At 39.9% G+C, this 5,723-nt stretch overlaps 1 pseudogene; it reads left to right on the forward strand.

Annotated features, from left to right (window-relative positions):
* Positions 1 to 1,566: 1,566 nt before the first annotated feature.
* LOC136005434 (ubiquitin-conjugating enzyme E2 D1-like) lies at positions 1,567 to 2,043 on the forward strand (annotated as a pseudogene).
* Positions 2,044 to 5,723: the final 3,680 nt, after the last annotated feature.

Genomic DNA, 5,723 nt, shown 5'->3' on the forward strand with positions numbered 1-5,723 from the left:
GGCATGCAATTGTTAGTTTCCTGTTTTAAAGACTTTGACATTTCCCATGCCACTAGTACACCATTTAGTCACTAAATGTATTGCATTGAAGACTTCTGACAGTTGGCCGAAGTAAGAGGCTGCATCATTATCAGAGTAATGACTATGTGTTTGGTTGTACTGAGGGTAGTATGGAATAGTTTACTGTATCCTTTTATACATTTTGGTTTTCATCTGCCAATAAAAAAATATTCTAATAGTAACAAACAGATGGGACACAGCATTTGCCAAAAAGGAACACAAAGCCTGTCTCTGGTTCACATTCTTCTGCACTTACAACCTGTACAAAACCATTGTCACCAGTGAAATTCTATGAAATATAAAATAAATCAAATTGGAATTTGGCCTTCTAAGTCTAGATTTTTGTTTACTATTTTATTACATTAAATCGTTTAGATGGCCTACCAGATGATTTTCATAAAACCTTGGGAAAACTCTGGAGAACTCTGTAATTAAGTGAGGGAAAGGCAAATAAGCAAAGCTTACATGCTCTCTTCCAAGCGGATGGCTTACCAGTCAGCAGATGTGCCTGTGCTGTAGCCGAAGATGTGTCTGCTGGCAGGTCTCCTACCAGAACCCGAGCTAACTAGGTTGGATGAGCTTTTGAGAATGAGAAATCAGTGTCGTATTTTTGGCTTTAGTACAAACAGGTCAGCCCTTCCTGTGAGAGTAGAGGATTAGAAGCAAAGTTTTGGAGAAGTCAAGTTTGTAGCAGAGAATCTCACACCAGCGCCCTGGCTCAGAGACATTCTTCTTTGGCAAAGAAGTCTGTGCCTTCTCCCATACTCCTTAAATGTCATTCACCATTCCACGAAGAGGGCAGATGCAAGGGAAGAGGAAAACAAGGAGATGACAAAAAGAGGAGACAGATGTGGGGAAAGACCTCAGCTGGTCATTCTGCTGAGAAAAACAAAGGTGAAAACATGACACCTGTTTTGCAAGACCAGAAACTTTAGTCTGAAAATATGGATTGCAACATAAAATCATGGATGAGGAGAAGAGGGTTAAAGAACCAGGTCATTCTTGGAGCTCACATGTGTGTGCACATACATGCAGAGCTACACCAAGAACAAGGGTTGTGTTTGGACTGCCTGGAAAACAAGTACTGAGGAAAAGTGACAAAAAGGAGCTCATCATTATCAAGTTGGAGCATAAGGTACCCTGAGACAGGCCTCCTGCAAGAGGAGTGTGTCTTTGGAAAACAAGGTGTGACCTATGAAGACCACCTCTGTTGAATGAACTTCCGTAGAGGACAACAGACTCCCTGATCTGCTTCGGGAAAATTTCAGAAACAGTCTTCTGGCGTGAAATGGTCTTGCTGGAACTTCTTCATGCTGGAACTCACAACTTTTCTTGAATCTGACTGTGAATTAACTGTTTTCAGTGTCGGGTTTTTTGTGTTGGGTTGTGTTTCTTTTAACTCAACTGTTACAATATAGTACATCACTATATGCTCACTCCTGCCATGTGTGCGGGTGCCATTACCTGACCGCACTCCCTGGTGCTACTGCTGTGCCCCACGCTCCCATGTTGCTGAAGTGCCTACAGAAAGAACTAAGTGATCTGCAGTGAGACCCACCATCCCACTGTTCTGGAGATGACTTGTTTCACTGGCAAGCGACAATTATGAGACTGTAATTATAGTGCATATCAAGGGGAGTATTTTTTCTCACAGTACATTTTCTAACAGACTATCCTTTCAAGCCACCGAAGATTTGCTTTTACAATAAAAATATACCACCCAAACATAAACAGTAATGGGAATATTTGTCTTGATATCCTGAGATCACAATAGTCACCAGCTCTGACTGTATCTAAAGTTCTACTGTCCATATGCTCCTTACTTTGTGATCCTAATCAGATGATCCTTTAGTACCAGATATTGCACTGCTCTGCAAGTCAGACAAGGAAAAATACAACAGACATGCAAGAGAGTGAACTCAGAAATATGCAAAAATAAGCTTCTGTAGACTTTTTCATATACCAAAGTACTGTAAATTCTAGGGGTTTTTCAAAATTAGAATGAAATGGAGGACAGTTTACTGTTTCAACGTATCAGGATGTGCCTTGAATTTTTTTCAACCATGTAAGTGTGTTTCTGGAGCAAGGGAGACCCAACTCCCAAAAATAACCTTATGACTGTGATCGGAATATTTATCCTCTTTGTATGCTTTGCAGAAGACATTTAATATGATTTTTAAGAGTTGGGCATCTGCATCTTCAGACTTTTTGGTTTTTTGTTAGTGTGAGGTGTCCCTGCCTATGGCAGGGGGGTTGGAACTAGATGATCTTAAGGTCCTTTCCAACCCTAACTACTCTATGATTCTATGATCACTGTGGTTGTAGATAGCCTGCCTTCTGCAATGGGTGACTACACGACTTGAATCAAGGCATAGCACTAATTGTAATGGACAGTTCAAGAAAGATATTGCTGCATTTAGAACAAAAAACCCAAAACAATATCCTCATGTTAAACGTAACTGATAATAATAATCAAAACTAATAATAATAATCAAAATACCACAAGAACTAGTCCATCTTAGAATTTTACATAATTCTGGCTCTAATACCATGCATGCTCATTTTGAACTTTTAAAAAGAATTTACAGAGTGGCTAAAGATAAAAAGCCTTTCTCTGTTGCTGTGACCTGCCAGGAGAATAAGCATGCCAGCAAATATTTAAGAAAAACTGTCTCTGCTCCACCAGCAGTAATTGAATTTTTTCCTATCGAAAAGTTTTATTCTGAACAAGACCACTATTAACTTTTCTAATGAATATTCTTAAGATTGCAGATCTGTACTTTTGGAACATCCTCTTGCAAAAAAACTGTGCCATAAGCCTCTCTCCATCAGTAAATCTGGAAGGAGACCCAGTTCTTCTGGGCTCAGTGGAACTACTTAGAGGAGCGAAGCTGTGCAGTGCTTGCAGAGCCATGGTGAAAGCCCGCATCTCCTTCAGTCTGATCTGTCTGAAACAGTATTTTTTGTGTTTGGAGTACGACAATGGACTCAAACTAGCAGATACCTTCCATTGTCCATAGGAAGAGTGAGGTTTTTAAATGGCTGTTGGTCTGAAACATCAGCAGGTGATACTGACATTAGCATGTTTCTCCTTCCCCCGTAAGAGACTTCAGGGAGCTTTCTGGTGGCACCATCTATAGAAATTCTATTTCCTGATCTTAAAAGCATCTGTGTAAAATACATGGGGTTTTTGGAAAACAAGATAGCCAGCTATTAGTGTGAATGATGCTTTCGTCTTACTATGTGTTTCCTAATAAGTTATTTTTATGCTACTATCATGCAAGAAAGCTCCAGACCCCTGGCAGCAACACAGCTGACTGTATCCTAGCTTTTATACCATGACCACTGTCCTGGTTTGCTTAATACATGAAACTTGGATGCTTTATTTGTATGCTTTGTAGTTGCTTCTGCCATCTTTGATTAGTATCAGCTGGAAACCCTGGCTTTTGCTGCATGTCATCACACCCAAGAGGAAAGCCTGGCTCAGAAAAGATTACTGTCACTTTGCTTTTTCCCCCCATCTTTTCTCTGTAAAGGAGGAGAGCTTTCTGATCATGGCAGTGCATCAGGAAATATAGCCTCAATAGCAGAATACCTTAAGGGCCTCGATCTCCTTTCATATGTCCCAGAATTAAAGCTGGTATAAGTCTGTTGACTTCTGTGGTGATTTATACCTGCATTAGTGATAGGAGAATCAAGTGCTGAGGTTTTTATGGACGGTACTATGAAATTTGTTCTTTTAGCTTGTTAAACAGACAGTAACAAATTCACACATCTGCTAAAGAGAAGACTGTGACCTTACGGATGTCTTTCTCCCAAGCCATTTACTCCTGTACTCGTTTGCTAAGGTGATGATGAGAGTCTTATACAGCAGAGATGTATAAGGGAAAGAGCAGTCCTTATACAGACCAAGGGAGAAGGTTTAGAGGTCTTCCCCAATGCAAATGCACAACTACTTTCCTAGTGGTTGGACACACAGTCTCTTCACTGTAGGAACCAGCAATATGCACGCACAGATTGCACCAAAAAGCCAAAGATGGTAGCACATAAAATTTGTATGAATGTTTGCATTTCACTTTCACAAGCTAATTTGGACTGGTGGTTCTTGGGCTGTTGGACTTTGGCCAAGGACACTGTTTAATATAGGTCGCGTATCAGGTCCAGCATGAGCCACCTAGGTCAGACCCATGAAGAATTCTCAGCCAGAAGCAGCCACATTAAGCACTCTGTTATTTGGTGTGTTTTTCTGCTAATTATTGATCAAGAGGAGGTTATATGCCAGTATTTTTTTGCTGTTGCCAGAAACAGCCCATTTGACACTGTTAAACTCTCAGAAAGCAGTTCCTTTGGTTTCCAGTTGGAAGGCCCAAAAGGAGGTGTGCCTGCTAATTGGATATTTCACACTGTCGTGTTTTGGAGTGATAAAGTGACATTTCTCCTGAATAAGTGGATTCTTCCCCTGATGCTGCATCAAGCCAGAGTGGCAGCCTGAAATTGCTTCCCAAACTTTTTATCTCTGTTTCTGGGGCTGAAGGAAAGCTTGTAACTACAAAGGTTGGGGTTATCATTATTTTCAATTAATAACTTTGTCTATCCTTTGAATTGTAACTTCTTATTCACTTCAGGGAACCATTTACATATATTTACATCTACTTATTTATACACTTTAACAAATGTACTCATATGAAAACAGGGCATTTCTCTGACAAGCTTAAACCTGTTTCCCTATCATCGAGCTTACCTTTCATTTCACGTTTTGTTTTCTTTCTTGACATTTATTCTATCCTAAAGGACTGCATTTTATTGCAAAATCATCTCTGGTTTCCTGATATCCTACCAGTATCGTTTAATTCTTCTCCGTACAATTCCAAATTATATTGAACATTACATTATTTAAGAAAACAACTGGGATAGGACTACAATAAACTGAAGGAAGCCAGAAACCACTCTGCTTCTACAAAACTGAACCATATTGCAATTCACTCCTGCATGCTCTTTCTTAAGCATGTAGTCCCCATTACTGAGATAGTCCTCATGGCTTTGGTGGAAGCATTTACATTATCATGGACTCTTCTCAAGGGAGAAGAATTCCGATGACTTGTCTAAGAGAGTTTCTCTGGAGGCTCTAGGCTGAGCAGACTCATAGTACAATTTGAACTCTTTTTTGCATCACCAGATCAAATCTGGCCTCACTAATAGTGAGAAATTGTTACCATCTGAATCCTAATCCGTGGCATATGTAATCGGGGCTGGGTGGTCTCATTATAACTTCTAGGAGAGCAAACCTCATCTCATAAACCACCACTGCAGGTGGCACTTAAAATGGAGGTCTCCAGGCTCGGTGGTGTTAATCCTGCTCTCTTAGTGCTGCTGAATTCACACAGCATCTTTAGCAAAGGAAACATAGCAAAGTCAGTTAGCTTTGTATTTTCTGACCCCTGAAGATTTCCACTAGATATTTGTCATCATTACTTAAAGGAAGGAAAAAATGAAAAAAGATTTTTTAAGTGCATATTGTGTGGAATGTTGTAAACTACAATTATTTGAGCAAACTTGAGTGGGGAGACCCTGGAGAGGAGAATGCTTTCAAAGATGCCATCAGTGATTTCAGGACACATGTACAAATGGATCAAATTTTATACAACACAAGAAATTAGGATTGA

Source organism: Lathamus discolor, chromosome Z, assembly GCF_037157495.1.
Source record: "Lathamus discolor isolate bLatDis1 chromosome Z, bLatDis1.hap1, whole genome shotgun sequence".
Taxonomy (NCBI): Eukaryota; Metazoa; Chordata; class Aves; order Psittaciformes; family Psittacidae; genus Lathamus; species Lathamus discolor.